The following is a 12,479-nucleotide window of genomic DNA, read 5'->3' on the forward strand; positions in this document are numbered from 1 at the left end:
TTCTGATACCCTGTTCACTGTATGTTCGTGCCTAGTTGGGCTTTGTCTGGGGTTCTGATACCCTGTTGACTGTGGTGTATGTTCCACCACTGGGATTCACCCAACTGATTTGCCCAACCTCTGAGGAAGTTTTGGTCAAACAGAGGCACCTCAGTAAGCTTTCTCAAGTACTTCTTCCTGCCCTGATGGATTTTAAGACCCTACTCCGTTATCTTCGCCCAGCCAAAGTAGTAGCTGTAGTTTTGTCCTGTCAGTCCTATGATTGGTCCAAAGATTGGTGGAACCTTTGCACTTTGTAGTGATTGGTCCTTCTGGCAGGGGTAGTAAACCTATGCCAGCCCTGATGAGGTCTATTCACTCCTCTCAGCAGTCTTTCCTAGCTGTCACCTACGGCTTTCCCTGTTTGTCAGCTGCCCTTTCATAGCAGTCACTAGTTTAACCAGGTAGTTTAGCTTGCATGATAGGACTAGGTGTTATAATCGGAATATTAAGCAGCATTTAGCTTTACCATAGAACATTTTCTCCTTCGGTGTGAGCAGAACACAGTGAAACACATCAGTTGTTAAGTTCTGATTTTGGTTCAGCAAGAATTAAATATTTAATACAACATATGAAGTAGATTAAATATAGAAAGCTTCTCTACTGCTTTTTTATAAACCAGTGGTTCTAAACCTTTTTGACTCCATAGACCATTGTTGTCCATTGTTTGGATGAAGGTTAGCTCATTAATCTCTAGAAATCACACCTTTTCTAGTTGTTGCGAGGGTAAATTAAAATAATATCTTTTTTTTTTTTTTAGTTATTTTTAAGGTAGTTTATTCAAATGCTTGTTTTTTTTTAAACCAATCACAAAAATGTAAATCAAAACTAATATTGAAACATTACTCTGTTTTTCAAGGCAATGAAATTTAGCTGAAATTCTTAAAAAAATAAATAAACTTGAATTGAATTACAGCATGGAGATATTCCATTATTTTTATTTATTTATTTTTTACTTTAATAAACCTGTTTAATAAAGCAGACAATTCACAATAATTTTTTTTTTTTTTTTTTTTTTTTTTGGAGATTACTGTGCACTTAAAATGATCATACTGGATTTGATTAAATGTTACAGTATTTGATACAGGGTTGATCTTGGTTGTTTTGTTCTCTACCGGTGATTTTGGGTACATTTATCAGCACTATATCAGAACTCCATTCTGAAGTTTATTACTCATTTATGTTCAATGAAGGGACTGAGAATTTTACTTGTGAGATGCTTAGTGTGCATTCAGAGAACAGAAGGCAGAATTTGTGTGGATGAAGCTTGGTGCTTTGCTCATACAGTGGAATTAAGTTGGATTTCCATATCCTTCGCCATTACAGGAACACTCATAGTCCTGTGGGATTTGATCTGGCATTTACATTTTGTAAACAAACAAAACATTTTGTGTGTCTGAAGTATAATGACTTAGGTTTCGCACAATGGATTTTTTTTAAGCTGTGAGTGTGGAAGGTCTCTGTGGAGTTACACAGACATTGTGAAGCCTTGGATTTAAACTAAGTGCTCTGTCTAAAAAAAAAGGCTCTGCTTTCCCTAATACTTAAATTGAGAGACCTTGAAAGACATATATTTGAATGAGAAACAAGCTTAATTTGCATTAGCCAGTGACATAGCTTCCCATCTCTGGCATGATTGCATGATGAACAGCTTTTCCTCGGGACAGAATAACTGTCAGCATTTTATAGCATCATGTTATCACGTCCAACACCAATTAATGGTCCACAGACTGTTCATAACAAAAGGCAAATCTCATAATTTGCAACTGACAAGTTAAAAGCATCCCAAAAGCCATTTCCTGCAACTCAATAGCACTGAGTATCTGAAAGGGTTTCCCCTTTATAATCAAGACTCGTGAAGCGAAGTGAACTCTGTCACATTTGACATGGGAGCATATCTGAAGAGTTTCTCATTGATTTTAGCCATGTCCAGCATGCCTTTTAGATATAGATCTCACTCCAATGACCAAAGTTTGGTCAGTTACGCAACAACCCTTATTAATGCTATTAGGAAAACTCTGTTAAACAAAGTAATTTAGCTCCTGAATTTACATGGTTGAAAAATAATTATTCGCACTTTCAGATAAATAATATGGTCCAACTGTGATGAATTCCAAGGACTTTTAATTTCTTTCTTAATCCACTATATTGAAAGATTTCGTATCCAGCCATCGTTCACTGGGAAGTCGTGGCCTAATGGTTAGAGGGTTGGACTCCCAATCGAAGGGTTGTGAGTTCTAGTCCCAGGCTGGCAGGAATTGTGGGTGGGGGTAGTGCATGAACAGCTCTCTCTCCACCTTCAATACCACGACTTAGGTGCCCTTGAGCAAGGCATGGAACCCCCAACTGCTCCCCGGGCGCCGCAGCATAAGTGGCTGCCCACTGCTCCGGGTGTGTGCTCACAGTGTGTGTGTGTGTTCACTGCTCTGTGTGTGTGCATTTCGGATGGGTTAAATGTGGAGCACAAATTCTGAGTATGGGTCACCATACTTAGCTGAATGTCACTTCACTTTCACATGGTGTTTAGGCAAGACATCTAGTTATGTCATTTTGGCATTACTGATTTTTTTATTCCCCAAGTGATGATAACATTTTTCTGCCACGAGATTAATTATAATGATACAATTTTTTACTGTTCCTTCGATTGCATCAGCATCTTTCAAATAAACTGGAGAGCAAACAAGTGGACAAAGCAAAGAGTCAAAAATTTGTTTCTCTGAAAACATTTGACTCTCTACCCCATGTTTGAAATTGTTTTCATCGCGAATGTTGATCTTCCTTCAATACAGCCGGTAAAAGAGTTGTGGCTTTTGTTCACACAGCGCTCGTCCCGGGTCGAACCCCCCAATGTTACTAGGTCCCCGACCCGGGTTCAATTCAGTAATCAATTCTGGGACGTGGTTGCTTTCACACAGAAGGCGACCTGGCAATGTTCCGGAAATATTGCGGGTCCAACGTGCAGTGTGAAAGGGGATGTAATGTGGGAAATACACTCAAATTTAGTCTTTTGATGTTCATCCCTTCAATCTAACCACAGGCGCTACTCTTTACCACAACGGTAACACAACAAAACCAACATAACAGAAACCTTTGTTCATATTTCATATTTCAAGTTCATATTTAAATTTAGTCCAATTAACTTTCATTATTATTTGAGTGCAATTAACTAAATTAATTTGATTAATTTCACTGATCGGTTTTACAGTGTAGGGTTTACAGTGTATTTAGTAAAAAGTTCCACAGAAATTTTATGTTCAGGAAATTTTTGTCTTTAAAGTGTTGCCTGAATTGTTATTTTTTTAGTTGGTTCAACCTTTACTGAAATATTTTTATAGTCCATTCAACAAAAATCATTTAATTGGTCAAACGTTTAGAAAACTACATCAAATTGTTTCAATTAAAATTTAACCATTCAATCCATGTGTTTCATACCTTTACTTAACACATAATAGCCTTATAGCCTTTATTTAATAACAATATGCATTTATAACATTTGTCATACAGACTAAACATGCAGGCCTAAAGTGATAGTTCACCCAAAAATGAAAATTTGCTGTTTATTGACTCTATCTAGGATGTAGTTAACTTTTCTTCAATTAAACAGTTAATGTAATTTTTAGGTGAAAACATTGTCTTTGAAAACATTGCAATTCATAAACTGCTTTTGAAAATCAAATAACCACATATACAGACAAGACCAAATGACCAAAGACTCCTGAAGACACATCTGAGGCCTTATGAAGTTAATCAAAAACCAGCTGCCATAAATGCGAAGTGTAAGAATCGCCAATGATCACGGTTTCAGATAAAATTCTTCTTTACTGTTCTACTGCCCTTATGAAACAAAAATATATTGCAGTATATTGGAAAATATCATTTAATATATTAGGCATATATTCTTATATATATTTATTTCTTCCAATATATATATATTTATATAATATATATATCATCAATATATTATTAAATTTATTCAAATATATAAAATATTAGAAAATAAAAGGGAAAATAATATATTACAATATATCACAATATATTTTAAGAAATATATCGGTAAATATATTTTCCTTTCGTAAGGGTGAAGACAAAAAAGTAACTAACATCTGAGATGTCCTGAGGGTCAATAAAATAACAGCAAATTTCCATTTTTTGGTTAACTATCCCTTTAAAGTGCTCCAGTTTTGTCTCACGCGAGGGTGGATCACTATTTACATGATGGAATTTGTTGGCGGATAAGCTGAACGCTTCTCAAGCGAAGAAACCAATTGATATCATGCAGGACAAGCAGGAACCCACCAAAGCTCTGCGCAATGAGTCAGGTAATATATATATATATATATATATATATATATATATATACGGCGCTATCTGATTGGTTACACCTCACGAGTAATAGCTTATCAACACTTGCTAGACGGTTAAAGCCGGGTCCAACTGGGCAGTGGAGTTTTAAACTTGGTGACTTTGTCGCTAGATTTGCCGCCTTTTTCCAAAAGAGCGACTAGCGACAAATCTAGCGACTTTTTGGACAATCATTATTTAGTCTCTGAGACTCTCTGGTGCTGCCGTACGAGCGCGAGGTCTCTCTTTCCCAGCGCGAGCCTCTCTCTCTGTATCTGCTGTGTTCAGCGAGCGCAGAGAGGAACAGTAGCTACTTTCAGTAAAAAAAAAATAAAAAAAAATAAAAAATACATTCTGTTGCTTCTAACTCTATTTTACAAGCAAGTATAGCTTACATCAGTCACATCACAACCACTGACTTTATCGTATGTGTATTTGATTTCATTAGTGCAGATTAATGTTTGAGAGCTGGTTGTGTAGTCTTATTGGACTGCGTTTCAGTCATTGTAATATTCATTCCATTGTCTGACAACAGAAACATTAAACTATAGTAATAAAAACAGTTTTATTGAGAATTAAATTAAATGGCTAAATTAAATTGCAATATGTGAGCATAGGGAGGCAATACAATACGACGCACTTACTTCATAAATATTCTAATTAGTGCATGATGTCATATAGTTCATGTTCTCATGATCTTTTTTTTTTTCACAAATCGCATCCTGATTATAAATAGTAATAGGCTGAATTGCAAAAAGGTAGTCTCTATTTCTAATACATGTGTAGCCAAGCCACTGGGAGGCGCTGTCGTTCCTATTATGATAGGTAAGGTAACCCTTGAAATAAGCACGTGCTTCCAATTAGTAGATGAGTTGCGTTCAATGGTTTGTCGTGCAGGTGGTTGTTGGTCGCTGGGAGAACAATTGCTGGTAGGTGTGTGTGTGTGTTTTTTTTTTTTAATGTTAGCCATTTTTGGAAGAGAATATCAACATTTTATTTGGTCATTTGTATTTGATTTGGTTCAAAGCCAATGACCGGTTAAAAGCCAGTGAATATACGTAATGCAATTGGTCTTTTAGGTGTTAAATTCTCATGGAGGAGTGACCGATGCTGAACGAGCCGCGCACTGTACATGAGCGTTTGCAATCTATGGAAGTATATGGTGATAATTGTAGCCCTTTAATGGTGTGTGATTTGCCAAAGTCTCAGAGGTATTCGTTTTATTGTGAGGTTAGTATATTAGCATTTTAATACTGTCGGTTTAAAATGCTTATATATTGTGGCTTCTTTTTGGATATTGGAGTAATACAAATAGTTATCCTGACTGATAAAATGAGACCATATAACATGGGTTAATAAATTTTGTTTTAATGTTTTATTTTTAGAGTCTCAGTCCAGCTCAACTGATCACTGTTTTCCCTGCCTTTAATTGTATTTTTATTTTTTTTTATTTGTAACCTGAGGAAATGTAGCCAGTTGGAAGTAAAATTACCTGACTATTTGGTTAATAAAATTTGTGTTTCTAGTAATTCTGCTCTAAGAATATTCACTTATTTGAGTAGCCATGTTGGAAAACCCCTTTGACCTGGCCTGGGATCTCCCACCCAGATAAAATCGGAGTGGCATAATCACGAATATTTGAACTAGAGTAAATACTCACCCGGTTCACCATACATGCAATGACTATCCATCATTACATTTTTATATTTATGTAGCCTACACAATAATATTTTACACCACAATCCTTTTGTTTTTAATATTTGGCATGTTTGTATGATGCACATCCCTCCGTGTATTAAGCAAAGTCAACTTGCACTGTGGACCCGCCCAGAGGCACATTTTCTACCAACTTGCTCTTTAGATAACAAAAAAAAAATTGCGCTGTTGACTTTAGACCAGGTTTGAGTTGGTCTATGGCGTAGTCTATTTTCATGTCCTTAAAATAGCAATGCGCCAGTACACTCCTTTTTTTTTTTTTTTTTTTTTTATTAAGACCAGCATGCCCATAGGCACAAATGCTTTTGCTAATTTAATGGCGCTGGATGGGAAAATGCGAATGGCGCCGGACTGAAACTAGCAAACACACTTGCATTGCACCTGGGTGTATGACAGGGCCCAATATATCTGTAATACAAATGCAAAATTTATTTTAAACATTTGTATAATGAACTTAAGGGGGGAAAAAAAGACCAAGTTAGACAATGTTTGCAAACATTTACAAATATTACTACTGTTCACAAATACATCTTTAAAATGAGACAGAAAAAAAAGTTAAACTGAATGGAGTCACGTAAACTCGTCACTGTATTAACACAGTGCTTTTTACACCACACATTGTGTCAAAGCAGCTTTAAATTATTAAATTGTGTGTTGAAGGAACCAAAACTCCATCGTTCTTCTCTGGCCAGACAAATCCAGCAGTTTAGTTGCAGGCTTCAACAAAGGTCAGATTGTGCAGAGGACTGTTCTGGTTCCTGTGGTCTTGTCCAGATGGCTGAGGTGTGGTGTCTTTGGACTGGAACTGTCTCTGGGGCTCATCTAGTTTTCCTGATCTCTGCTGACATTTAGGGCTGTCGAGGGCGATTCTAGGTGCTGATCCACAATCTGATCTGGATACAGACTGGATCTGGTGGCTACGGTGACCTTGGAATAAGAATGAGATAGTCTTATATCTTTTATTTTTTTTATTTTTATTGAAGGATAACATACCTCAGAATGTCGAATTTCACAGAGCCGTGTAATAAACTAGCATATTTTTATTGTTTAACCCTTAATCCTAAACTTATAAAAATCCATAATAAAAATGACTACATTAAGACTTTGAAAGTCTAAACAATCAGTGAAATAAAATTTTTTACTGGTGTATCAAGGAGACAGCAGTGTCAGTGAGGACTCTAAAATAAAATAAAATCAAAAGTAAATATAACTTGTAATCAGAATATTTACATTTTTATACAAGCAAAATCCAAGAGTGTGAAAATACTGTTTAATTCTATCAACATTCTGGATACTTAAATCACCTAATACATAAGCATGAAAAGACATTAAAAAGCTAAAAGTTGTTTTGTTGTTTCAAATAGTGTACCTCTCCATTAAATTTCTTTACTTTTGACTGTGTGAGTTTCGTCCCCATCATTAGATGTGCTACATGCTCTTTTAGCTCAAGGTCATTGATACTGATGCAATCAGGAAGCTGAGACATTGTTTTCATAGGTGGCTGAGTTCTCAGTGAAGACCGAAATGTGAATTTGGGCCTTGTTAGCATGAAAGAGGCAGAGCACTGGTGTCACACAAGCGCAACAACAAGATGGGTCACTAAAAAAAGCACACTAGGTGATAAATGTTGCATGCAACTCACTACACAAACAGTACAATATTTTTTTTTTTTTTTAATTTTTGCTTTTTCTACACAGACATTAGCTTGATCACAGGTGTGTTGTCACAATAAGACATGCCTCACTGAGTGACTCCATTTCCTTGACCTGCTAAAGGCCTGGGGTTAGCCAACTAGTGACCCAAAAACCCCTTTCAAACCTTGTTAGAGTTCACACAGCATCATCATTTTAAATCTCTTCACTATGGTTTAAATCAAGATGTGCCATTCATATTTATGTCATAGTTTTTTCCACTTAATTTATATTTGACATTTTTCATTCTCTAATTTTTTCACAGTAGATATTTTAATGAGAATAAAGTTCAGCAGTCCATCACTGCTCATTATGTTTCCAGCAAACACGCAAAACCACATTTAACTTCTTGAACTTTTGTAACACGTTATAATGAGGGTATTTTTTTAAGTAAAAAATATATGGAACAAATTGACAAAGTGAAGCTTGCTCATGTTGATTCTAAGGTCACAGCTGACATGTGAATGTCATCAAATATTTGACAAGAGTCTCTCGAATCAAACAATCCTGATATACTGTCAGACAAATTTTTGTAGGTTTGAGAGCTCCTGTCCTTAGTGATTTACCTTTTTTTTTTTTTTTTTGTAAATTCTCAGTGCATACATCTGCTCCTCAGCTCTTTAATATACAACAAGAGTTGAAATTCAATCAGTGCACAAATGTTTTCTACTTTGCTTTGAAAATAGGCTCTTAGCAGCTATCTTAATAGACTTGCTTGCTGGAGGAAACGCCTCTAAATAATAAGCATTCCATTAGAGATGGTGTCTAGAGCAAAGATCACTGATCTCATCTATGTGTGATACTTCAACTTGAAGTGACATGCCATGTCCATCTCTAAGTATGCAACACATCATATGCACACTGTGGGCTAATTAGGAGCTTACTTAGAAAAAGTAGACACTGCCAGTCTGAGCTGAGAATATTGTAGCAATTTATTCAGTGTGATTTGACTTCATAATTTGGAGATAGCAGCTCTTGCTCATTTGATGTTTCAATGTCACCTTCACAGGTACTGAATCTTAAAGTGGAGATTCAAAGAAATGCATGGTGATGCAGGAAATCGCTTCTCATTCACATCACATTTGTATACGCGAAATTTGCTAATATACCAACGTGTCCCTCTGGCCACAAAATTATATTCTGCAGCATAAATAAATCAACCCTAAGATCATTTGAGGTCATTTATAATTAGTGGAACATTTTAGCTGAATCTCAGGCACTAGTTGAAAACATGAGGCACTGGTGAAGGCCCATGGGAGAATTGTCGCATTGGCTTTTGTATCAGGTGATAATGGCCTGCCCAATCCAATTAAAGTATAGACTTTTATTATGACAGTTTTAATATGACAAAATTCAGTCTCCACCTTGTGGCTTACTTTCTTACTCTGTTGTTCTCAGTCTCAGATGTCTCCTTGAATTATCACAGGAGCCTTTTGAAGTTTTCTTATGTCATTTATGTAAGTGGAAGCTTGTCTATCCCAATCAGTCCTGTCCATTGAAATTCAGCATCCATTTGACAAGTCTACCAGTCGCTGACTTCATAAGACCTTGTTTTACCTCCTAATTTCGCCGCCATTGACGCAACTCATTTTCTGCCTCGGTGCAGACACGGACTTTGACAAATGAGGCAATAGGGATGAGTTACGGCCCAGCCACTGTCGTGTTCCCAAAGCCCTTTACTCGGCAGGATGTCCAGCAGATTCTGTTCACATCGTAATCCCATTACCTTACCGCCTGTACGTGCACACCAAGGCTTCAGAGCCAGTGGATATATTGCAAAGTGAGCGAATGACATCATTTAGAGTAGCTGATTCCAATGAAAAGCATTGCATTGTTTCTCTGGCGCTCTGTGGAGAATCCGGACCAATCTAAATGATAGCTTGAGGTTTGTCAGTAATCTGTTTGAAAATGTATTTGTTTATTTGTTTTTACCATGAATCGTTCACTGAATAGTTCATTAAATTCATCAGAGCTGCTACTAAATCAACATGCAACAGTTCGTTCTGGTCCTCAAATTTGACTGGCTGAGCAGTGTTACATGAGTTTTGATATACACCATAATTAAAAATGTTGGGTTTGGTAGTTTTTTTTTCTCTATAAAGATCATCAAAGGCTGCTTTAATTTGATCAAAAAGACATTTAAATTGTCAAATATATTTTCAATTGAAAGTAACTGTTTTCTATTTGAATACATTTTAGATAATTAATTCACGTGATGGCAAAACTGAATTTTCAGGAGGCATTACTACAGTTTTCAGTGTCACATGATCCTTCAGAAATTATTCTAATATTCTGGGCTGGTGCTTAAGAAATTTTTATTACTATCAATATTAAAAACAGTTGTGCTGCTTTATTTATTTATTATGATTTTTTTTTTCTTTCTTTTTGTTTAAATGGAAATCGGTAGTATTGAAGTTGTGCTGCTGCAGTTAGCAGGTGGTTTGTGGTCCTATATGGGAGAAAACATAATTTCATGCATTACCTAAATAGCATGTACAAATCAGCACATTTGATTAACATGAATGAATGATGACATAGTAGTCGTAATACAATTTATAAGATTCTTTTTTTTTTTCATCCATTTTGTAAAGCAGATACAGGTATTCATTGTGCCGTTTCATTTATCATTAAGTGACCTCTCAGAGCGAAAATTATTTTTTTCCCCCCAGACTTTTGACTGCAACAACTTCTGAAAATCCTTACTTCCTTTATAATTCTCAAAAAAAAAAAAAAAAGCAGAAACAGCTTGGTTTCCATGCATGATATTTTTGACTTACGAATATGCAAATTAGCTTTAAATACCATCTTGCCCATTACAGTCTCACAATGAATAATGGTTATGCAAGTGTGACATTCATAAACAAAAGATTTCAACAGCACATTGTTGCATGTGGAAATGAACAAAACTCACTTTGAATAATGACAAAAAATGGAAGACAAAAACATGGCAAGCTTTTGAGGCCCCTTTTCAATAGTATTTTTCTTTAATGCAACACACTTTTATATTGTGCCATGTTGTACAACTCATTTAGAGAGAGATTCTCTGAAGCTCATACGGTACATAAAATAAACTTATTTCCTCAATTTCTTAATCCGGTACCTCAAATTGTCTTTAAATTGAAACCAAATAAACAATTTGTTACATCTTTTGAAATATCCATAACTTTGTATAAAGAGTTTTTGCACTATATTTAGGTGATTTGTTCCTTTTGATAAATAGAGATTGAGTAAAGGTGTGGAGCCACTATACCTGCAGGAGGTGGAAGATATCGATTAGTTCAAGAATGTTTTCTTGAATGCTTGATGAAATATTCAGCTAAAAATGTTGTGCTTTGGTTTATAAATGAAGCTTAAGAAAAGAAAGAAAATGAGATGTGAGCAAATAATCTGCAATGGTTATTTTCCCCTTGTATCCAATACCTGGTAAGGTTGTTTGACAAAAATCAATGTGTCAGTTCTTAGATCCCTAATATGTTGTTTAAAAGTTTATTCTGGACCCAAAAGCATTTTTCTTTCTTTTTTTTTAAAGAGTTATAGCTTTAGTTTGAACCAGTTTTACCATACACAAAACAACCCCAGAAAATCAGCTGTGCTTGTCATATTCCCCATCGGGTTCTCCCAAAGAGTACTCTCATGTTTATGTTGTCAAGCCCTGTGGAGACGCGTTACTATAATAAACTACAGAAATACATAGACATGCTTTTGTGAGACAAATGTAGGCACGCTTCACTTCGGGCATTGAGTCTTTTCTTCTCTCCCATGATTTCTCCACATTGTGAGGGAGCACAAAGTGCTGCTGCTCATGGGGCTCCTTTGAAAGTTTGTGTTTGTGGGGGGGATGGTGGGGCTCTTGGCCTCTGAGTGATGGTGTGCATCTCAGGGAGCCGGGGTCAGCAATCGATTTCTCAACTCGCTCTGTGAATGCACTAATCAGGCTCACTGGAGCTCCCTTGAGCGGTAGAGCTCTATCTGTGTCTTTGTCTTAGTCATCTCAGCCTGGAGTTTAGCTGCATGGGAGACTTCATACAAGACAGACATTTTTATAGAATTGAATACTATGTTCTGGAAAGTTTGAAATCTCAGCTGAGCTCACAATCATATTTTTAAAGATTTTCTTTTAAAATATATTTAATATTAATAATAAATTCTATCTATCTATCTATCTATCTATCTGGCTGTCTGTCTAATTATTGTTGTTAAAATGTTAATTAAATTAATAAAACATGTACCTAATATGTATATAAAATAAATAACATGTTAGAATAATAGAATGTGGATAAAAACCAAATGTGTGTGAGAACCCTGAACTTAGATGTCATTTATTAGTGATTGAGACCCACTTAGATTCATGATTAGCATTGTGTGAGAGCTCAAGTAAAATAAATGCAAATTTAAAAGTAACTCAGTTATGGTTGTTTCATAATGATCAAAAATTTCCCATTCAAAGTAGTTTATTTAAAATTTGACGTTATATGATCTGACACAAGTGTATCCCAATGCATTTAATGAGCTCGGTGAGATCATGGCAGTCATCAAATGACCATAAAAATGTGGCTGAATGCAAGATGTGACCAGAGCAAGGCAGTATTTAAATGGCTATTGTTGGGATGATCAGAATGAAAATGAAAATGAGACTGACTTTCTACAGTTCTGAAAGCCTGCTTCCATTGTTTCTGTTCTTTCTTCCTGTCA

At 35.8% G+C, this 12,479-nt stretch overlaps 1 long non-coding RNA gene across 3 annotated transcripts in view; it reads left to right on the forward strand.

Annotated features, from left to right (window-relative positions):
• Nucleotides 1-5,239: 5,239 nt before the first annotated feature.
• LOC128020343 (uncharacterized) overlaps nucleotides 5,240-12,479 on the forward strand; it is a 37,136-nt gene continuing 29,896 nt past the window's right edge. For 2 of the 3 annotated variants that reach the window (XR_008185358.1, XR_008185356.1), the window contains exons 1-2: nucleotides 5,240-5,309; nucleotides 5,460-5,610. This is a non-coding gene — a long non-coding RNA (uncharacterized LOC128020343). Of the gene's footprint in view, nucleotides 5,314-5,459; nucleotides 5,611-12,479 lie in introns of all 3 variants that reach the window. The other variant, XR_008185357.1, reaches the window with a different exon arrangement.

This window comes from Carassius gibelio, chromosome A9, assembly GCF_023724105.1.
Source record: "Carassius gibelio isolate Cgi1373 ecotype wild population from Czech Republic chromosome A9, carGib1.2-hapl.c, whole genome shotgun sequence".
In the NCBI taxonomy this organism is placed as follows: Eukaryota; Metazoa; Chordata; class Actinopteri; order Cypriniformes; family Cyprinidae; genus Carassius; species Carassius gibelio.